Source organism: Microcaecilia unicolor, chromosome 8 (assembly GCF_901765095.1).
Source record: "Microcaecilia unicolor chromosome 8, aMicUni1.1, whole genome shotgun sequence".
NCBI lineage: Eukaryota > Metazoa > Chordata > Amphibia > Gymnophiona > Siphonopidae > Microcaecilia > Microcaecilia unicolor.
Window position 1 is genome coordinate 169,346,236 of NC_044038.1, and position 24,361 is coordinate 169,370,596.

Consider the following 24,361-nt stretch of genomic DNA (forward strand, 5'->3'; position numbering starts at 1 on the left):
TTGCTGTAGCCTGGTTTCCCATGCTAACGCTGCATTAAGGGACTCAGGGCCAGATGCACTAAACTTAACGAGCCCTTAACAAGCCATTAACAAGCAAGTAGTAAACCCTGGCATGCACTAAACACTTTTTTCAGACGACGGTAGCAGCTAACGAAAACGGAATGCAGATGAGCAAATCGTGTAGAAACCCTATTGTAATGAGATGCACTAACCTTTTCCGATTGCCTTAACGCTGGAAAATGGTGGAAAACCTAATGAGAGGTCTGTACCTCTCGTTGGGGCTGCGCAGGATTGGAAAAATTATTAAAATGTAAAAAAAATATCAGGGGGGGGGGGTAAAACAGCCAAGTGCTCGTCATGGACGGCCATTATGGCCGTTCTACACCTGAAAAACTGCCCAAGTGCTCATCACTTTATTGATAAATGTTCAATAAAGACTTCATACAACTTTAAAAAAGTGGAAAAAAATCCAAGTGCTCGTCCTTTTTTTTTTAACAAAACTATTAGGATTTGAACCCGCCACCTCTGGATTACAAGACCGCTGCTCTATAGTAATTCCCTATAGTAAAAGGGTCCCTTTATGTCTAGACAGGATTTCTACTCTGAATTCACAAAGATGCTTCTCTCTTAATTGAAATGTGCACAATGCATAGTGGAAGGGCCTATGTGTTTTGGTTTATACAGAAGTAACACATATTAAACAGGTAAATCTACTATAGGGAGTGCCACCTTTTGGCCACTTGCAGATGCATGGAAGACAAAACAAGGTTTATAACATGTGGATTATGCCTCCCAGGCAAAGTCAAAGTAGAAAAGTTAGCATTTTCTTTCACGTGCTTGCACTTGCTCATTGTCAATGGCTAATGGAGCTGTCAATGACTGTTGACAAATATATTAACAGTGAAGTTGTATTAAGTGAAAGTTATTGAAGAATAATCCAGCCCTACACTCTGTTCCTGTCTCAGGTAAGTAGAATGTGCTAGCACGCACCAAAACAATTTCTATCAGGGTTCTGAGAATCTCCTAAAGGTGGAAATTCACACATAGGACCACAGTAGTGTCTAATGAGAAGCTGGAGGGCTTTGATTATCCTCCACAGCTTGTCTCTGTGCAGCTTGATTGACAGCTAATTATGTTGGGTGCCATTTTTTGGCAGTGGGATTTAGTCTCCTTGATAGAAGGCAAATCAATTTACACACCTACAGCAGCTGAGGCATATTCTGGTTCAGTTTAATATATTCTCCTAAGCCTTAGAGGTCAGTTCAAGGTAGAAAAAAAATCACATTTCCTGAGTAAACCAGGATGATATAAATGCATGGAAGGGCTGGAATTTTCTCTGGGTAAACTGGAAGATATTAATACAAATTCATTCTTAAACTTAAAACAGTCGTGTCAGTTGGAGAAGATTCACATTTGTGAAAATCCAGCAGTTAAAAGCACCATTTATGACCAGGTGATATGCATATATTTTTTTAGATTTATCTCATATCTCTCCAGCAGGGATGCCCTGAAGGCTGTATGAGGGGTGCGGCTGCACAGGCAAAGAAAGATGGGTTCAAAAAATGCTCTCTATCCATTGTCTACCCTGAGGTAGTTGTGGTGCAGTGTGTGCACAGGGCATGATTCCAGCTTGGGCCACTCCTGCTTTCCAGTAGTAGGTTCATGTAGGTATTTCCCTGTCCCTGGAAAATTTACAACCTAACTTTGTACCTGAGATAATGGAGGGTGAAGTGATTTGACAAAAGTCATAAGAAGCACAAATAGGATTTGAGCCTTAGTCTACCTGTACAGCAACCTGCTCTTCTACCCCTCAGGCTATTCCTCCTTTTCTATTCTAGATTAGTAGCACAATGGTAAGAAAACCAAGGTGATAACTAGTAAAGCCAGGTTCAAATCTCAGTGCTGCTCCTTTTGATCTTGTGCAAGCCACTTAGGGCTCCTTTTACTAATGGTCATTTCTGGTGCTACAAACATTTATTTTTGTAGCAGTGCCGCGTGCTGCCCGGTTACCGCTAGGTTAATGCGGGAGCCCTTACTGCCACCTCAATGGTTGGCAGTAAGGGCTACCCTCAGAAATAGCCACACGGAAAGTGCTTTACTTGCCGCATGGCCATTTCCTGCAGGAAGTTGAGACTTCCCTTTTACCAGCTGTGGTAAAAGGAGGCCTCGGCATGCGTGTAAAACATGCGCCGATTCCAGTGCCGGCCCCCTTTTGCAATAGCTTGGCAAAAGGGAAGTCTCGACTTCCTGCAGGAAATGGCCATGTGGCAAGTAAAGCGCTTGGCACGTGGCCATTTCGGGGGGGGGAGGGGGAGCCCGCGTTAACCTGTCGGTAACTGGGCATTATGCAGCATTGCCTGATTACTGCCGGGTACACTCCGGCACTACAAAAATAAATACAGTTTTGTAGCACCAGAAATGATGGTTATCTGGTGGATAATGGCTAATATCAAAGCACCTTTATGGAGCCTCATTCTGGGAACAGATCACACTGAAAATGTGATTTATTTATTAAGATGCCCTTTTGGACTTTGTAATGTGGGGCAAACTTCACATATATTAAAAAAATCAGATTGAACATCATAATAAGAAAATTCTGAAAGAATGAACTACTGGTATTACACTGTAAATGTTAGGTCCCACATTTAAGAATGTAAGAATAGCATACCATTCTTATGTTCTTTTGAGATGTTTCTATGTCTAATGCTGGAATAAATTACACCTTCTGTAAGATGTAGTAATATTAGGAAAACTTTCTTTGGCATGAACAACACTGGAGTTTTGCATTAAATACTGCTGAATCGTATAAGTTCAAGTTCAATTTTATTTGATATAGCACTATCTGTACATAAGATATCTAAGCAGTTTGCAATTCAATGATAATGGGAGTGAAGGTATATAAAAATCAAACAATGATCAAGGCAAAAATTAAACCAACACATAATAGACAAAGCAAACAAAAACAGTTTAAAAAGGGAGATACATGGAGAGAACCACAATAGGAGAGAGTAGTATTACAATTGCCAAAAGGGGTTATAAGAAGAGGGGTATGGAGAGCAAAAGAGCAGGACAAAAGTAGGAAGAACAGGACTGCAATATACAGGGAAGAGGGTTGGGAAGAGGGCTGCGTTCGGCACCTAACCCTTACCGTTCAGTGAATCCAGACTGCCCCAATTTGACTGCCCCTATCGGACCGACCGTTCACTTGTCTATTAGATTGTAAGCTCTTTGAGCAGGAACTGTCTCTCTTTGTTAAATTGTACAGCGCTGCGTAACCCTAGTAGCGCTCTAGAAATGTTAAGTAGTAGTAGTAGTAGTAGTTTGTGGGAACACCTGAGAGAATAAATGTGCTTTAAGGCAGCCCTTAAATTTTACAATTGAAGTTTCGGTCTTAAGAGAAGTAGGGAGAGCATTCCACATAGTGGATGCAACAACGCTGAAGCAGGTGTTACATAGAGAGTCAAGCCATGTGTGACAGAAGTAAGGAACCATAAGAGTTTTTGAGAAGCACGAAGACTGCATTGAAAGGAATAAGACACAAGAAGGAAGACCAGAATTCAAGATCTGATGGACAGTGGTAAAATATTTAAAAGGAATCCAAAAGGAAATAGGAAGCCAGTGCTCTGAGATACATAAAGGTGTTACATGGTCATATTTTTTTTCTCATGTAGTAGTTTAATAGCAGTGTTCTGGACTAATTGGAGGTGCCAGATTTGAGAAATTGGTAAGCCATGGTATAAGTAGTTACAGTAGTCTAATTTAGTGATGACAACTGCTCATTAATGCTGAGCTGGTAAGGGCACTGAATAGTGCCAAAATGTCACATCCCTTCACATTATAATCATTGTACAAACAGAGTTTTTAACCATTGAAAAAATTATTAGTAAAATATATGTTTTCAAGAATATTTTTTTGCAAACAAAAAAAAATCAAAAGTAGTCACATACAAAAAACTTTTCATAATATATTGAAAAATAGTCAAAAATACTTCCCTTCAAAACATCAAAAATAATAGCTGGATTCAGAACAAATGATTTCTTGTTCCGGTCTCCAACATGGATCATGTTTTGCAGCAGCTTCATCAGGGAGAAATTCCAAATAACTCCTTGAATTAAATACCTCAAGAATAAATATTCATAACTATATCAAAGTTCATGCACCCAGTGAACATGATTAGCAGTTCAGCTGGGTGTTTCCAAATGATCACTTGGCATAATGCTCAACAGTCTATATGTTCCACAAGGTTGAATAGTGATGATAAGTATGTAGAGGTATCAATGGTGAATTTCCTTGTATTGGTTAACTCAGACTTTACTCAGTAATGCCTCAAGGAAGATCTCAGTGCTGTGGTGCTCACAAAATCTATACTGTCCTAGATGTAAGGCACTGACCTTACAAAGATGATTTGGCATATGGAGAAGGATGAGCTTTTCAAGAATTTTGGAAATAAAAGGCACATTTGAGATTGGTCTATAGTGGATGCAGAGGAATCAACATTAAACAAGAAATTGCTTTGAGAGTGTTGCAATATCTGAAATAAGTTCCAGCCATAGGATAGAAGTCTTTAACAAAAAGGAGTTTGCAAAGACCTCAGGGGAAAAAGGTGACAGGGAGGGGAAAACTTTTTCTTGTATGGATATCAGATTTGCAGCACTACAGAAGAACTTCTTAGAAGGGTTATCACTGATCTTAATGAGGAAAGAGGAATATGCCTTTTCAGCCTGCTTTACACTGTGTTGATATTCAGTATGTCACTCTTTACAAAGCAGGTGCACCTCCCAGGTCAGGTCTTAGGTTTCTGCCATTTCCTTTCAAACTTTTGTGCCTGCTGTTTGAGCAGCTGATGTGAGCATATGATGAGTTTGTTTGTTTGTTTATTTGTGTATTTAAAAAATCTTATTTCCTGTTCATCTACAATTCTAGACAGCTTACAAATAAAACACACATAATCAAATAAAACATAAATAATCAAATATATTATCAATCAAATAAAACATACATATTCAAATACATGAAAAAAGCATAATAAGAATAGTAAACAAATAACCAAACATCTGTGATCCAGCATAACCAAAAACATTCAAACATGACCTCAAGTACTCAATTAGTCATCTTTGGATGACTCCTATTCAGGTACAATGTTCAGTGCATTGTTTTAATGGTGAAAATTATTGTTTTGCATTAATTTCTTGTAGAGTGAAACTATAGATGATTTTGTATCATACAGTCTTTCATGAGTTTCAGTGCCTTACTCATTGTGAAAGTGAATATTGAGCAAAATTATGTATCAAGCTATAAAGTCCAATGCACTTTAACCTACTGACTTTTACCCCTCCCCCCCAAAACACAAATACACACACACAACACCATGATGCATGACCCTTCATTTCACAAATCGAAAACTGGTGAAACCTTTTGGCTGAAATGTTATAGTAGCAAAACTCAAACCTGCATTTGATGAAAGGGGAAGCGTATCAAAGGCATTCGCCAGAGGAAAAGTCTGCTGTTATTCTAGTGCATCTCGTCAGCCTTGAAAAGTGTCCATTGTGAAGCTCTTACTTGATGGTTAACTAAACAGGTCATAACATGAATATAATTACAAGCAGACAATAAACCCAAGCACCCTGGAGGATAAATGCATATTCTTTTCAGAACACCAGGTTTAGGTGGGCTTTTATATTATTTCAGCTGTAAACTGTACTTTACCTCCTGCCAGCTGTGTAAAAGTGCTACTTAAACACTTTTTTAAACATCAATCAATGTAAAAAAATATATATATTGTACCACACAAAGAGATTTTAGTACCATAGTGAATAGATATTATTTATAGTGAATGTGTATTTATTTGAAATACATATTTTATTCATTCTGAAATTAATCAGCTGTAATTGTGCACTGTAGCTGCCGTAAACCATTGAGGATCTAATTGCCACAAAAGAAATTGATCCAAGGTGGGCCAATATTTCAAATTTTCCATTTGGATGTGCAATGGCTGAGTCGTCTTCAACATCTGTATCCTATCGGCCAAAGTAAATCTGTTCAACTTATGTATGAGATGTTTTGCAGGGGTTCTCATCATCTGCTATTCAAAGTTGCACTGAGATAACATGGGTGAATGAGGTCAGAGCCCATTAAAAAAAGCTTTATTTTTAAAATAATATTTAGCACTCTTTTGACAGTTTGGGTCATGGTATATCACATAATTTTTCTAAATAAAGTAGGACAATGTCAGGTCTGTCTAAATTAGCTGCTTTTATCTCATAGAACAGCGAGTCCCAATTTGTGGTCATGGACACAGAGAAGAGAAAAAATAAGTTATTTCACTCTGTTATAATCTATGTAAGCAAAATACTGAGGCTGGTGCAGAGGCAGGATCACCTGTGGCTGCAGGGAGGCAGTAGCAGCATCATTTGCTGTCGGGATCAGAAAAACAGCAGATGTGGGGTGGGATTGAAGGTGGCTGTCCAGCTTATAATCGAAAGTAATCGCCGGCTATTTCCCGACACTAATCGGGATATGGCTGGCGATTTCGCAAAAGCGGCGAAAAGCGTATAATCGAAAGCTACATTTGATAGCTTCGCCACTTTCCCTTCGCCTCGCCGGCGAAAGTTCAAAGGGGCGTGTTGGCGGCAAAGCGAAGGCGGGACATGGGTAGGCTTGGGCGTGGCTACCAGATGGCCGGCTTTCGCGGATAATGGAAAAATAAAACCCAACGATAAGCAGTGTTTCGCCGGGTTTACTTGGTCCTTTTATTTTCACGACCAAGCCTCAAAAAGGTGCCCCAACTGACCAGATGACCACCGGAGGGAATGGGGGATGACCTCCCCTTAATCCCCCAGTGGTCGCCAACCCTCTCCCACACTAAAATTATTAAAATACAAACCTTTTTTGCCAGCCTTAAATGTCATACCCAGCACCCTGACAGCAGTATGCAGGTCCCTGGAACAGTTGTTGTTGGTTGCAGTGGACTGCAGAAAGGCAGAGCCAGGCCCATCCCCCTCCCCCACCTGTTCCACTTGTGGTAGGTAATGTTGAGCCCTCCCAAACCCCCCCAAAACCCACTGTACCCACATGTAGGTGCCCCCCTTCAGCCCTTAGGGCTAGGGTAATGGTGCGCACTTGTGGGCAGTGGGTTTTGGGGGGGATTTGGGGGACTCAGCACACAAGGGAAGGGTGCTATGCACCTGGAAGCTAATTTGCTTGTTTATAAAAGATGTTTGAAGTGCCCCCTAGGGTGCCCGGTTGGTGTCCTGGCATGTGAGGGGGACCATTGCACTACAAATGCAGGCTCCTCCCACGGCCAAATGCCTTGGATTTCGCTGGGTTTGAGATCGCCGGCAGTTTTTTCCATTATCGCGGAAAAACAAAACTGGCGATCTCAAACCCGGCGAAATCCAGGGCATTTCGCCGGGCCACACCGTATTATCGAAAAAAAAGATGGCCGGCCATCTTTTTTGAAAATACGGTTCCGGCCAGCTGTTGCGCCGCCGCCAAAATAGATCGCCGGCGACGTTCAATTATTCCCCTCTGTGTGTGCCAGAAGCATGGAACCAGCAGTGGCATCAGTTAAGGAGGGGTGGAGATATTAATGCTGGGGGCTAGCTGGATGAAGAGAAAGCAGTAAACTGCTAGGGCAGTCCAGGAGGAGGGGAAGAGATGAGCTGCTGGAGATTGGCTGGGCAAGGGAAGAAAGAGGAGACTAATTGGGAAAGCAAGAGAAAGAGAGAATTGTGAGGGCTGGCTGGAGAGTGAAAAAGAGACTGGTGGGCACTGTGTGGGGGAAAAGAGATTAAGACTGAGAAAGAGAGAGAGACTAGAGGCAACTGGCTGTGGAGGCGAGGGAGAGAGAAAGAGTGGTGGAGTGGCGGACTCAGGAAGGGAAAGGAAGCGTGGAATTTTGCTACTATTTCTGATTCCAGAATCTTGCTACTCTTTGGGATTCCAGAATGTTACTACTTTCTGAAATTTCAGATTCTTGCTACTCTTTGGGATTATAGAATCTTGCTACTCTTTGGGATTCCAGAATGTTACTACTCTCTGGGATTACAGAATCTTGCTACTCTAGGATTCTGGAATCTTGCTACTCTTTGGGATTCCAGAATGTTACTACTTTCTGGGATTCTGGACTCTACTCTTTGGGATTCTGTCAGGTACTTGTGACCTGGATTGGCCACTGTTGGAAACAGGATACTGGGTTAGATGGACCATTGGCCTAACCCAGTATGGCTATTCTTATGTTCTTTTCTCAGATAACTTAGATTGTAAATGCAAAGTGGTTAGACGGTTTCCTAAAGGACAAGTCCATAAACCGCTACTAAATGGACTTGGGAAAAATCCACAATTCCGGGAATAACATGTATAGAATGTTTGTACGTTTGGGAAGCTTGCCAGGTGCCCTTGGCCTTGATTGGCTGCTGTCGTGGACAGGATGCTGGGCTCGATGGACCCTTGGTCTTTTCCCAGTGTGGCATTACTTATGTACTTATGTACCTGGGCAGAGATTGGACAGGACATGGGTGGGGCTTCCACTTACACATGAAGGGGTTGATATTCAAAGTGAAATGACCTGTCAGAAACAGTTCCTGGCCAGTTAAATCTCTTGTTCAGGGCTAACATCATATTCAGCTAACATCATATTCAGTTAGTGCCACTGAAAATGCCCAATCAGGACTGGATATTTTGGGGCATTCTGGGGTGAAGTCAGTACTTGCATGGTAAGTGCCAACATTCAGCACTTAATTGGACAAGGAAACTGCATATATAGGACCAAATAAATAGGATTGCACTTAATTGGCTATGTTTTTGCCAGCTCCGTAAAACCAGAAATTCACTGCTAGAGCCAGGGGATCAGTAAAACCTTGATCACCACCAGCTGAATATCAGACCCGAAAAGTACAGAAAACTGTAAGTTATGCCCATCCTTACTGCATTCACGCAGCCACAGTTACACCAGGTCTACGGCTGGTATAACTGCGGGCACATGAATGTAAACTGTGCCAATACTGGGTTATGCTAGTATTCTACAATGGATTCTGGGTACCTAGATGCTATTAAAGGACAGGGCTTCCAATGCACATCCTCAAAGCGACTATATGCCCAATTGTACACTTGTCCCAGGTACACATGAGTTTGTAGGTGGAGCATGGGCAGAGTTACGATTTACATGTGACCATTTACACTTATTTCTAAGTAGACATGCATGTCTGCAGCTTCATTTGAGCCATAGCTTTTACATCTTTCTTACGGCTATTTGATAAAACACACATAAGCGTCTATGTGTCTTTATAAAATAGGCTAAAATTAGGGATCTGCTTGGCTACCTGTGACAAAATTACCTTCTGTGCTATTTCTTTTTTATTATTACTTTAATTTTATAACACTTTAATAATTTACATTCAAAGAGAAAACTTATAAATGATAATAGCAAAATCAGCAATCAAATTAGGAAAAGCTTACAAGAGCGAGAAACAAAGAAAAATACCCTCAAACTTAGTCCACAGTTCACCAGGCCAAGATACAAGGAAATATTTATGGAAATTGCATATAATTAACCAAAGACCAAATAATGAGGCAGAGAATTCAGCAGGCGCAGCCAGTCTAAACAGCAAGTAACTAACAAGTAGGTTCATTCAAGGAAATATCTCTTTCACCATTCTTAACAGTTTTTTAGGGTCAAAGAAAACATAGTTAACTACATTTAGAGACACCAAACATCTACAGGAATATTTTACAACAAAAGAACCTCCCGAGGAGAGAACCCTAGGCCTTAACGCCAAGAATTCCTCTTTTCTTTTCTGTATCTCTAGCTAAATCAGGAAAATTTTGAATTTCAGAGCCCAAAAAACTGCATTCATATGCAGAAATACTGCCAAGGGGGTCATTTTACAAAAGCGTGCTGAAAAATGGCTTGCGGTAGTGTAGGCACGGGTTTTCGGCGTGCATAGATCCATTTTTCAGCACGCCTGCAAAAAATGTCTCTTTTTTGCCGAAAATGGATGTGCAGCAAAATCAAAATTACCGCGTGTCCATTTTGTGTCTGAGACCTTACCGCCAGCTATAGACCTAGTGGTAAAAAAATTGGGGCGGTAATGACCTACGTGCGTCAGATGCCACTTGGCATATGTCCGTTATGCATGCCAGAAAATAAAAAATATTTTTCAGATGCGCGTAGCGAATGCACACCAAAATTGAAATTACCACAAGGGCCACATGGTAACTGAGCTGTAACTCCAATTTGGCGCATGTAGGCCCCCCGTAGGCACCTACGTGGCTTAGTAAAAGGGGTCTAGAAGACTAGTGCTATTTCACTGATACCAGGTTAGCTGATGTTGCAGGCTATGACATCAGCGAACAAAGCAGGGGATCCCTCTACGACAAAGAATCACAGCAGACAAAAGTAGAGGCTGACCAAAGACAAATCACCACTGGAGATATGATCCAACAGTCTTTATTGAAACAAATAAGGAAAGGACCCTACACGATCCATGTTTTGGCACATGTAAGAGCCTACATCAGGGGCCAAGTAATGGAGGTGCAGGTATTTCGCTCTGCACATATACAAAGAGCAGAGTGTCAATGTATCTAAGCACTGAACGCTAGTGAACCAACACTGGCAAAGACTGTAAAAACAAAACTCGCAAAAGCCTCTGTCCAGAGTTTATTACTTCGCCCCTGATGTAGGCGCTTACATGCGCCGAAACACTGACCATGTTGGGTCCTTTCCTTATTTGCTTCAATAAAGACTGTTGGATCATATCTCCAGTGGTGATTCATCTTTGGTCAGCCTCTACTTTTGTCTGCTGCAGACTATGACAGTACATATTTAAAATAAATCCTACATTTTGTGATGTTTTATCATGAAATTTTCATGCAATACCTGATGCTTGTTTAAATATTTTTCATTTCTGCTCACTCTAAAGGAAATTGTAACAGTAGAGCTTCTTCACCTGGCCTACCTCTATTCACCTCTAGCTTTCTGTGTTAAGCTATCTTAGAATGTAAGGAGACAAAGTTGTGATATACAACACAAAAAGAAGTGTTCTGGTTTTCAATTGTAGATCTACCAATGCCCTGTGTCTGTTGTTACGGCTTTGATGTTGGCTTGGGTGCATTCATTGACTGGTTGGAAGAACAATACGCTCTGCAGGGGGCTGTGTCAAAAAGGATCTCATTGCAGACCCTGGTTTCGAACTGAGCATTTAAAGCAGCACTGTTGAATTGGTAGCATGATATCAGATTCAGCTGATATTATAGGTATTTAGGAAAAATATCATTTGTTGTCATGTAGGGCTTGACACCTGACCAACACAATAACCCGTATTTTTGCCTCGTTTGCTTGAATACTTCAAAGATGACACTAGATGGACATTTTCATTTTGCAATTCTAAACCCGCACAATGATTTCACATGTGAAAGCATGAAGGACTGCCAGATGAACCCTCTGGAACTGGCTCCATAATAAATGGCGGCAAATTTCAAAGACCAAAATGACAAAAAGATGCAATTAGAGGATTAGTGAAAATGTAGAATGTCGGATGAATGACTAATCCTGAAGTGTGTTGCTGCCGTTCACTTCTATAGCATGCCAGGATCTTGGGCAGTAAATTAGAACCACTAGGATATAAGATTTTCTGACATTAGTCCAGATGACAAATACAAAAATTAAATGCACTAAAAGTCAAAAATAAACAGTCTTTAAATCTTCTTATGTATAATAATATAATATAACAAGTGCTTATTAAACAAGTGAATGAGTTCTATTCTAATTTTGGTCTTTCATATAGTTGTACAGCTTCTATGACAAATACACGTATTAACAAAGTTGCATATTAAAAAGTAAATTTTCAAAGCAATCTGTGCAGTCAAAGGGGTAAATATTCAGCAGGCAGTGGTCAGAATATTTTTGGCAGAGCCATGTTCAGGCACCAGCATTGAATATACAGGTTTGTGCAGCCGTCTATCTCTTATCAACTGAAACCTGGTGTAAATCCTGATGCGTAAGTTAGGCATGGATCCCCCAAAATTCTAGAATACTGCGTGCATCTTTAGTGAACACCTCTGACCCTTCTGTGGCCATGCCCCCTTTTTATTTGCACACTAAGAGATTTGCATGTGCATCTTTATATAGAATAGTACTTAGCAAGATGCATGCGTAAAACCAAATTGTTGCCAATTAATGCCAATAATTGATTGTTAGTGCCCAATTATTAGCATTAATTGACTCATTAACCAATTTGGTTGCATGCACATCTCAAAATAGCATGCAATTTTGCACATAGAAATTTAAGTGCTATTTATAGAATTCCCCTGCACATGCTGAATATCGACACTTAACCACCTAAGTGCCAACTCCGCCCCTGGACCAGCCACAAAATTAATGGCTATGGCTTTAGTGGTCAGTGCTAATATTCAGCAGTACTAACTGGTTAAGTGCCACTGAATCACTGTTCCCTCCACCTACACTCCTGCCAGTGGGTGGTGCAGTTTCACTATCATGTTTTCTATAGTGTGGGACAGGCAAGCTCTACAGGACTCTAGAGAGCTTGCCTCTCCCTAGTGATTGAAAACACAATATTGAAGCGCCACCCCCTACTGGCAGCAATGCAGTTGGAGGGCTCCTGCTCAGCTTAGAGGAAATAGTGCACTGAAAATCGCCAGATAGCCCCACATAAGCGATTTCACCAGCCAGGAGCCTCTCCTGCCCAGTTAAATTGCTTTGAATATCAACCCAAAAAAGCTTTTTGACCACATTAATAGGTTGTCAAAGAACTGATCTCCTTAAGTGCGACTCAAATTTTGCATCTTCTTAGCACAACATGTACTTCTGACCACATTGAAAACAGACATTCCTGTTTGCCTTAATTTTCATTGTAAATGCATGGTTAAACTAAACTCAGTTAACTATGTATTTATGACCCAAGTCATCTTTCCAGTTTTTGATTCTAAGCTTAATTCTCCTCCTTCTCAGCTAGTCATTCCATCTTTATATATATATATAGTGGAATTATAAAAGGTTCAAAAAAGAGCAACCAAAATGATAAAGAGGATGGAATTTCTACCATATGAGGAAAGACTAAAGAGATTAGGGCACTTCAGTTTGGAAAAGAGACAGATGAGGGGGTATATGATTGAGGTCTATAAAATTCTGAGTGCTGCAGAATGGGTAAAAGTGAATCGATTTTTCTCTCTTTCAAAAAGTACCAAGACCAGGGGACACTCAATAAAATTACATGGAAATCCTTTTAAAACAAACAGGAGGAAATATTTTTTTCACTCAAAGAATAGTTAAGCCCTGGAACTGATTGTCGGAGGATGTGGTAACAGTAGTTAGTGTATCTGGGTTTAAAAAAGGTTTGGACAAGTTTCTGGAAGAAAAGTCCATAGTCTATTATTGAGGTGGACATGGGGGAAGCCACTACTTGCCTCGAGATTGGTAGAATGGAATCTTGATACTATTTGTGTTTCTGCCAGGTACTTGTGACCTGGATTGGCCACTGTTTGGAAAACAGAATACTGGGCTAGATAGACCATTGGTCTGACCCAGTATGGCTACTCTTATGTTCTTAACTGTATCAACTCCTTAATATACTATATAGTATTGCTATTGTGAGTTCACTCCTTTCTTCTTTTTCCTTACAAAGTTTGAATGGTGCCTTGAATCCATTCTAAATTGTGGACTGATATGATAGAGACTTGATGTGTTTTCCTTTATTTAGAATCAATATTTGATGTTTTTTACTTTTGAATATGTACTTTTTTTTTTTAGTTCTCAATCATTTCTGTATCAAGAATTATTTTCTTGGGTGGGTAATTTAAAAATTACTTAAAAGAAAAAGAAAAGAGGCATTCCTTCAGGCGTGTGTAGGTTGGGGGGAGTATGAATTATAAGAACATTAGAGTAGCCGTGGAGGGGCATAATTGAATGAAAACGTCTATCTCCATGGCCGTTTATCTCCAAGAACGGGTCCATGAAGGGGCAGACCGAACCGTATTTTTGAAAAAAATAGACGTCCATGTTTTATTCGACAATTTGTGAGCTGGGCGTTTTTGTTTTTCAGTGATAATGGAAAATGAAAGCGCCCAGCTCAAAAACAAATAAATCCAAGGCATTTGTTCATGGGAGGGGCCAGGATTCGTAGTGCACTGGTCCCCCTCACATGCCAGGACACCAACCAGGCACCCTAGGGGGCACTTTTACAAAAACAAAAAAAAAGGTAAAAGAGCTCCCAGGTGCATAGCACCCTTCCCTTGTGTGTTGAGCCCCCCAAATCCCCCTCAAAACCCACTGCCCACAAGTCTACACCATTATTATAGCCCTAAGGGGTGAAGGGGGGCACCTACATGTGGGTACAGTGGGTTTGGGGGGTTGGACGACTAATAAGCATTAAGCAGCACAATTGTAACAGGTAGGGGGGATGGGCCTGGGTCCACCTGCCTGAAGTCCACTGCACCCCCTAACAACTGCTCCAGGGACCTGCATACTGCTGCCAGGGAGGTGGGTATGACATTTGAGGGTAAAAATAAAAAGTTGTGAAACATCATTTTTTGTGGTGGGAGGGGGTTAGTGACCACTGGGGGAGTCAGGGGAGGTCATCCCCGATTCCCTCTGGGGGTAATCTGGTCATTTAGGGCACTTTTTGGGGCCTTATTCGTGAAAAACAGGGTCCAGGAAAAGTGCCCTAAATTCCCCCATGTCTATCTCTACATGCATGCTTTGCCATCCATGTTTTTATCGTTAAATAAAGCACCTGTAAGCATCTATATAAATTTTGCACCAATGGTAGATTTCAAAAGCAAAGAAAGTGTATACTTTTGCTGTAAAAATTGGTGCCAGGTCTGTGAGTAAAAGGACATATGCAGGCTTATTTTCAAAAGAGAAGGACGCCCATCTTTCAACACAAATCGGGAGATAGGCGTCCTTCTCCCAGGGTCGCCCAAATCGGCATAATCGAAAGCCGATTTTGGGCGTCCCCAACTGCTTTCCGTTGCGGGGATGCCGGGGGCATGTCAGAAGCGTAGTGAAGGCGGGACTTGGGCGTGCCTAACACATGGGCGTCCTCAACCCATAATGGGAAAAAAAGGTGTCCCTGGCCAGCATTTGGACGATTTTACCTGGTCCAGTTTTTCTTACAACCAAGGCACAAAAATGTGCCCGAACTGACCAGATGACCACTGGAAGGAATCGGGATGACCTCCCCTTACTCCCCCAGTGGTCACTCACCCCCTCCTACCCTCAAAAAAGAACTTTAAAAATCTTTTGTGCCAGCCTCTATGCCAGCCTCAAATGTCATACTCAGGTCAATTGCAGCATTATGCAGGTCCCTGGAGCAGTTTTAGTGAGTGCATGCTAATTTCTAGTGCCTTTGTAAATAGGGCCCTAATTAGTCTTTATCAATTTGCATATCAAATCTCTTTGCTTCCTTAATGTATTTTGTGGACTCTTCTAATTATATAGACAAGAAAATGTGAAATATTGGTAAGATTACATCAATTATCTTCTTTAATTATATCAGTTTGGCTTGCTCACTGTGATTTAACCAGGCAGAAAATCATTTTGAATAGCGACCCATAGCGACCCGTAAACTGTAGATGAGGCCATAGTAAGTGAAATGATCTGTCCATGCTCACAGAGAACATCAGTGGCAAAAGTGGAATTTGAACCCTGGGGTCAGTCTGCTGCTGTAACTGTTAGACACACCTCCAATCTGTGTTGCATTCCTTCAAGAGAGGGAACAAGACAACGCTGAAACAAATTTTAAAGAACTACACAAATATTTTATGTATCATAAGGTGCGTTGTTGTAAGAGTAGCCTTCATCTGAGACCTCAAGAGATAATGTTGATGCTCTTCCTGTGTATAAGTACATAAGTTTTGCCATAGTGGGACAGACCAAAGGTCCATCAAGCCCAGCATCCTGTTTCCAACAGTGGCCAAACCAGGTCACAAATATCTGGCAAGATCCAAAAAAAGTACAAAACATTTTATGCTGCTTATCCCAGAAATAAGCAGTGGATTTTCCCCAAGTCCATTTAATAATGGTCTATGGACTTTTCCTTTAGGAAGCTGTCCAAACCTTTTTTAAACTCCACTAAGTTAACTGCCTTTACCACATTCTCTGTCAACGAATTCCAGAGTTTAATTATTTTTTATTTTTGTTACATTTGTACCCCGCGCTTTCCCACTCATGGCAGGCTCAATGCGGCTTACATATTGTATACAGGTACTTATTTGTACCTGGGGCAATGGAGGGTTAAGTGACTTGCCCAGAGTCACAAGGAGCTGCCTGTGCCTGTAGTGGGAATTGAACTCAGTTCCTCAGTTCCCCAGGACCAAAGTCCACCACCCCAACCACTAGGCCACTCCACACGTTGAGTGAAGAAACGTTTTCTCCGATTCATTTTAAATTTACTACATTGTAGTTTCATCGCATGCCCCCTAGTCCTAGTATTTTTGGAAAGCATAAACAGACGCTTCACATCTACCCGTTCAACTCCACTCATTATTTTATAGACCTTTATCATATCTCCCGTCAGCCGCCTTTTCTCCAAGCTGAAGAGCTCTAGACGTTTCAGCCTTTCCTCATAGCTCTAGTATACTGGGCCAGTGGAAGGATACTGAATACCCTAGGTGAAACTTCAGCCTTATAACCTCCATCAATTATAGTAACCTTTACCCCTCCCCGCCCCCCCCCCCCCCCCCCCCCCCCAAGACATAATGCTTTTAAACTTTGGTGTATGTGTGTGTATGTCTATTACACCCACACAAATGAGTGCAATTTCCAAAAGTCATTTACCAAATTCAAGGGCCCTTTTACAAAGCTGCAGGAGGGCTAACACATGGGTAGCACATTCCAAATGAACTACCGCAGGCGTAGTACATGCATCCAGCAGTAATTCCGTGTTTGACGTGCACTGAATATTTTTCTGTTTTCTACCGCGGGGGCATTTCTGGTGGTAATCGGCAGCATGGCCATGTTGGCGCATGCTCCATGGTTACCATGCAGGTAGCGTGTGAGCCCTTACTGTTAAGTCCATTGCTGGCGGTAAAGGCTATAAATAGGCACGCGCTAGTTTTCATTTTTCTGCATGACCATAAAAAATGGCCTTTCACCCAGCCACGGTAAAAAAAAATAGCCCAGTGTGCACCCAAAAGATACTCCCACACTACCACAGGACACTTTTTACCGCAGCTATGTAAAAGGACCCCTCAATAGGCTATTCAAAAATTCTTCACCTTTCCAGAGGTAACAGTACACAATGATGGTTCTTTGAGTTTGTGGACCTGTCAGGATCTGTTTTGCTTTGAATTCAGCTGCTCTTTGTTGCCGTCCTTGAAGCTGCTGCCTTAGGCAACCACCTACTTTTGCCTGATGGTTAGGACAACCCTTCAAGTATAGCACCTTTTTATGACTCCAGCATTGAGAAGGCCAGTTAATTTCAGGATCCCTTTATAAAGCATTTCTAACATGATTCCCCTGCTCCGTTTTCGTAAACATTTGAAAGTTCACTTGTTTGTGAATGCTTTTTGATAACTTGTAGTTGGGGGTATGTGATGCCTTTTGATATGGTAATTCTGATTTACTGTATTTTATATAGATTGTTGCTTTTGTTTGTAATGACTTTTCTTAATATGTATGTTTGATTGTTAGCCACCTAGAACTGTGGATTGTGTGGATTATAATTCTTTTTAATTAATAAAAAATTTAAAAACAATTATGACAAATATGTCCCCATATTGCTTTGTTACATAATTAAAAGGTCTTCAAACAATCCATTCTACCATACTGTTTTATATGTTTGGTTTTTTTCATGATAGCCAAGAAAATAATTATCATGGAGGAGAGGAAGGAGAGAAAATGAATTAGGATCCACCTTGAACATGCCATTTGTGCATGTTTAATGGAGGCTGGGCATTACAATTTCTTACCCCTTTGTCTATGTTCACTGTAAGAGAAAACCTGTCTAGACTGAGTGGCTACTACAATAATCCCAGCGATATCCAGTAAACTCATTCTGAAACCTGAGAGCTAAAGTTATCAAGGGGCTCAAGGATTAAGTTGATTGATTTAACAATGGACTTCGGTTTCTGTCATGATCTATGCATTTCTCAACACAGAAAATCTACATACTGTATTGCAGGCTGGTTCAGGGATACATTCAGTAATGTCCTGTCTGATGCAGCATAAGAACAGAAAATCCCAGCCACATTGCTAAAGTGAGAGGACAAATGGCCAAGGCTTCAAGAAGATACTGTGCAGCTAATCGGCTATTAGTCACGGAAAGGCATCATCAATCAAAGCACTTGAAATGTCAAATGCATTCAGATTACTTACATAATTCCTTTTCTTATTTATTTATTGGGATTTATTAACCATCCTTCTGAAGAGATTTACCCAAAAAGAAATTCATGAAGGTGAGTTCAATTGCTCCAGTGAGATTCTTCCTCTGTCTTGCACACGTGGACAAAGTTTTCTTTCAGTCCATGACTTGCCCCAGAAGTATTTTGCCATAGACCAAAGGAAAAAAAAAAGTTAAAACTTTAGAAAATAGGTCCTATAGAGGAAAGTCTATGTAAAATAGTAAATAATGGAAGATACAGACTTGTACGTCCATCCTGTCTGCCCAACCAGACGGCCAGAGTTGTGTCTGTTGCTCTGTGCAGTTTACACTTTTCTGTGCCTTTGTTTTGGGTTGTACCTGTCACTTCCTACAGTTACTCCCCTCTGTGCCTTTGTTTAGGGTTGTATCTGTCGCTCCATGCTGGTTACACCTCTCTATGCCTTTGTATAGGGTTGTACCTGTCCAGTGCAGGTTTGTTTAGGGTTGTACCTGTCGCTCCATGCAGGTTAGTCCCATTTATGCCTTTGTTTAGGGTAGTACCTGTCACTCCCTATAGGTTACACCCCTCTATGCCTTTGTTTAGGGTTCTACCTTTCACTCTGTGCAGGTTATGGTGTTCGTTTTTGAAGCACACAGATGTCTCAAAATGGCCAAAACCATCCATCTGCCAAAAATGTCTTACACCACAATTTTTAAAATGCAAAATTAGAACCTTTTCACTGCAGTGTGTTTTTGGGCAGGACTAGGGCAAAGATTGGACATCTTTCAGCGATAATGGAACAAGAAAAAGCATCCAAGGCAAAAAAGAAGGATGTTCTTATCTAGACCTCTTTCAGTCATGTCTAAATTAGAAAAAGGTGCTCTGACTGACCAACTGACCATTGGAGGGGTTAAGGCTTGACCCCTCCTTAATCCCCCAGTGGATGCTGTCCCCTATAAAAAGCAGTGCAATTTTTCTAGCAAAAAGGGTGCTGGTACTCAAATGCCGGGCCACCCTTCAGGGGTGGGGTGATCACTGAGGGACTCACCCCACAATAACCAGGCCCCCTGCAACCAGTCACAGAATCTATGACAAGGCAGAATTGGTGTCTTGAGCCTGAGCTCTTTCATTAAAACTTGTGGTCCATGGGTCAATTTTAGCAGACACTGGAAAAGGTGCCGGTACTCAGTACCCCCAAGTACCCCCTCAAAAAAAGCCCTGATAAAAAGTGAAACTGAAAGGGGATACTAGGCTGTATGACAGATGCAGGTATTATGGGCATACCCAAGAGAACAGCAAGTAGGTTTCCAGGAGTAGCCTAATGATCAGGTCAGTGGACAATGAACAAAAAAGTGATCCAGGTTCAAATCCCACACTACCTAGTACATTTGTGGTGGAAATCGTGAACCCTCCAAAACCACAAGATTACCTACTGTACTTGAATACAGGAGACACCTGCAGGGTGGAAGATGATTGTAATGATGTACAGTTAGGTATAGTAGATTTTATTCTGTTCCTGGAGGGTTCATAATACAAAATAAAGGAGTTATAGTGGGAATTGTATAGGGGTGCCATTGTTTAAAGTCCACTACACTATGCTGCCCCTCTGATCTGCAGGGACATCCGTGTGGCCAATTCTTTCAAAATGATGCCAGACAGACGTTCTTGTGCCTGATTATTTTGGTGTTCATAAACTGGATGTTTCAGTTTGGAAAATGGCTCTTCTTTGTAGACATCTTCTGTGTAAAAACATCCCATCTTTATGCCATTTTCAAAAGGGAAACCAATACATTTTTCCTGTTTAAAAATGGCTCTAAGGTTTTTTTGGATGCAATGAGCAAAATGTCCCAATTCGTACTTGGACAAAATTATCTAAAATGCCCTTATTTAAGGTTGTAAATGCCATTTTAAGCCTTATTTAAAGTGTGAAGGATATTTAACCTTCCATCATGTTGGAGGAGTAGCCTAGTGGTTAGTGCAGTGGACTTTGCTCCTGGGGAACTGAGTTCAATTCCCACTGCACCCCCCTGTGACTCTGGACAAGTCACTTAATCCTCCATTGCCCCTGGTACAAAATAAGTACCTGAATGTATGTAAACAGCTTTGAATATAGTTGCAAAAACCTCAGAAGGGCAGTATATCAAGTCCCATTTCCCTTTCTTTATAGAGATCGACTGTATTTACTCCACATACTTTCAAATTCCTTCACTGTTTTTGTCCCAACCATCTCCAGTGGGAGGGTATTCCAGGCATCCACCGCCCTGTCTGTGTGATCTGATGAACTTAACCCTCCTTTATCCAGGAGAAAAAAATTAGGGTTCCTGTTATCCTAACCGGCTATGTGTTATAGCAGCTTCTCAGCTTCTCATCTTGACTCAGTAGGTTTATGTTCAAACTGCCATACTATAATGAGTGCATAAATGTTAGGTTGTTATTATCACATTATTAAAAACAATGGTTCATTTGCAACCCCTCTTTTGACTCATATGGAGGGGGGAGATTCATCAAGGTGTGGTAAAAGATCACCCTTTACCGCACCTTGATTCCCTGCAAGATTCAGCAACCTACGAGATCCCGGTACCTCAGGTAAATTGTAATTAATGCCAATTAGTGTCAATAATTGTTTAAGTGGCAATTATCGGCACTTATTGGATTGTTAAGTAATTAAGGGACCCTTTTACTAAGCTACAGCAAAAAGTGGCCTGTGGCAGTGCAAGCAAGTCTATTCGGTGCGCACTGGGCCAGTTTTTGCCGCGTCCTGGAAAAAAGGCCTTTTTAAGGGACCGGAAAACGGACGTGTGGCAAAATAAAAACCAGCACATATCCATTTTCGGTCTGAGACCTTACTACCATCCATTGACTTAGGGGTAAGTGTTACGTTCCTCACCTGGTTCCAGGCCTGTGCGGCCGATTCGTCGGCGAGGCGCGGTCTGGCAGAGATAGCCGGCTATCTTGGTGGTGTTTCTCCAGGATAGGTCGGCCATCTTGGGATGGGCATCTCAGCTTGTGGCGGCCATCTTGGGGTTGGCCAGCTGCTGGAAGGAAGCCCATATTTGGACGTTGGGCTTCTCTGCTGATGGGGGCAGCCATCTTGGATCAGCTGCACTTGTTTGAGATTGATTCCTACACTATTTAAAGCCCTGCCTCCAGTCCTTCATTGCTTCAGCCTCAATTGTGTTTGAGATCGACGCCGGTGCTCCTTGTCTTCAGATCCAGTGTTCCAGTGTTCCAGTGTTCCAGACCTCGGCTTGTTTCCCGGACCTCGCTTGTTTTGCTGCCTGCCTTCATCTTGGACTGTTTTTGCCTACTCTGTGCCCTACGGATTTCCTGGCTCTTGGACTGTGTCTGTTCTGCTTGCTTGCCTGGTCAGCGGTTGTGCAACTCCCCGGTTCCAGAAGTCCTGGTGGCCGCCTGCACCTGAGGGCTCAACTCTCAGGGAACGGTGGTCGTCTCCCAGGTGAAGCTTGGGGTTTTCTGGCTGCCTGACCGAGTGCAGTGTCACTCCATCTTCGCCGTGCTCAGTTGGGGCACAGGGGCTCACAGTTACCAGATCCTAACAGTAAGGTCTCACATGCTACCCGGGTGGTAGGCATGCAGCTCACGTCCACTGCTGTTTACCTTCGGGTAAGAGCCACGCGGTAGAAAATAGAAAATATTTCCTATGTGTGTTTTCGGGTGCATGCCAGATTCAGTGCCCCTAAGTAGCGTGCGCCACTTAAATCCAGAATACGAATGGATTTGCGTGTGCCACTTAATTCGCACTTTATAGAATTCGGGTGTTAATGGATAAAAGAGCCCCTTTGTTAAGTTCAAAATGTGTTTCTGACAAAATTGTTTCTTTGATGCAATAATAATTGAAATTTCTCTTACATTCGCCTGCTGTAGAATCTTTATGCCACAATGCGTTTCATCTATATCTGAACGGCAGAGTTCATTCAGACTCAGACCTTCAAAAACACGGTTGCAAAGCTATCAATTTTGCTATACTGTCTTGTTATTGGTTTAGTGTTTGTTTTTATTTATTTTGTTTTATGTATTGTCTATGTTTATTTTATTCCGTGTTATTTTGCACTTGTATGTTTTGTTGAAAGCCGTTGAGAATGGCAGATCATGTGGCATATAAAACTTTAAATAAATAAAGATCTTATGTTAGATTGTTACATGGGACATTCAATAGGGATATTAGCTTAAATAGTTGAATTGATATTAATGCTGAAATTGATACAATAACAGAGGAATAAAGCTACCTGTAATATTAACAGCCTTTGATTTAACTGGACATGTTCCATTCAGTATTTGTGAATTCCGCTAAAAGAAAAGAAACTTTATCCAGTGTAAAATGCATTTTTATAGGGAACATTATAGAAGAAAACCTTTTAGCACATTGAAAACTATTTCACAAGAAAAAGAATTAACTTTCTGCTGACTAAATATGCCTTGCTCTTTAAGCTGTGGGTATATGCTGTATGTGTGACTTTAAGCTGTTATATTTATCCTTTAGCAAGCCTTACCAGCCCACAGCCTTAAGATTTACTCTTTTTATCCATAGTTGTGTCTAAGGAGCAATAAAAATGTTTAAATTAAGACAATGAAAATGAAGGTTAAAATGGGCAACAGAGACCCAATTAGGGAGCCTTAGGAAGCATCCAGACTGCACATCTCTCTTAACCGCCAGCTGCTGTCTATTCCCACGGTACGGTCTACGTTCCTTTGCTCACTCCAATCTCTTTCTCAACATTGATACATTTCTTTTCTTTTCTTTACATTGATGCATTTCTATCACGTTCTCTCTTGTTTATCTGCACCAGAAAATTCTACCCAGGAATGTAAGGCTCAGAAATCTGCAGAAATATTCAGGCTAAGCCAAAGATTCTCAGATGTAATTGTATACCACATTAGTGAGTGCAATGATAAAATGATACATTTTGTAGGAATTTGAATTTTATTAAATAAATAAGTAGATTAACTTGGTGGGAATGGGTTTTGCCCCTTTGGTCGCACACATCAGGTGTAGCTTACACAAATGCTAAATTTTCTAACTGTGCAAACAATCACGCTTTTCTGAACCATATTAATTTTCATTAACACATTTCCAGGGTGGGTAACTGCAGCTCATTGAGTTGTCTTGTACAGGATCTTTCACCATTTTTGCACAAGCATTTTACTGTCTATGGGGCTCTTTTATTAAAGGGTGTTAAGCCCTAATGTGTGCTATAGAGGGGATTCTATATATAGTGCCTAAAAATTCCATGTGGAAAATATTTCTGCCTACGCATATTCTATAAACTGTGCCTAGATTTAGGCACAGTATATAGAATACGCTTAGGCAGCAATCGTAGTGCCTTAATATACGGTATCCATGTACACCAACGAAAACATTGTGTAAATCCTGGCACGTAGACTTAGGCACAGATGGCCATATTCTATAACTATGCACATAAATTCCAGAATGCCCATTTCCCTGCCCATAACCACATCCCTTTTGATCTGTGCACGTTAGAAGTTAGGCGCAGTGCATTCCAGAATACGCTTAGTGAGTTGTGTGCATAAATTGTAATTATGGCCAACTAGTGCTCATTATTGCCTGTTAAGTGCTGTTATCAATTCTAATTAGGTTGATAAGTCAATAAAGTTACACACGCTGTTATAGCATCCACTTGTATTTTGGCATGGATCTCTAGGCGCACTATATAGAATTTGGGCATTAGCGCATGAAAAACAGGCTACTGCAAAACACATTAAAGCATATTGTGATATTCTGTCTGTTAGCGCACACTAAGCATGTGTTAACTATTTTTCAAACTATTTTTTAGAGGGGTGTTGTCTTGGGTGTAGAATGGAGTGGAGGATGGTTAGTGCAGTGGCCTGAGAACCAGGGGAACTGGGTTCAATTCCCACTGCAGCTCCTTTATGACTCTGGGCAACTTAACCCTCCATGATCCCAGGTACAAAATAAGTACCTATATATAATATGTAAACCACTTTAATTGTACCACAGAACAGCAGCTTATCAGGTCCCATCTCCTTTCCCTTAATAAGTGTG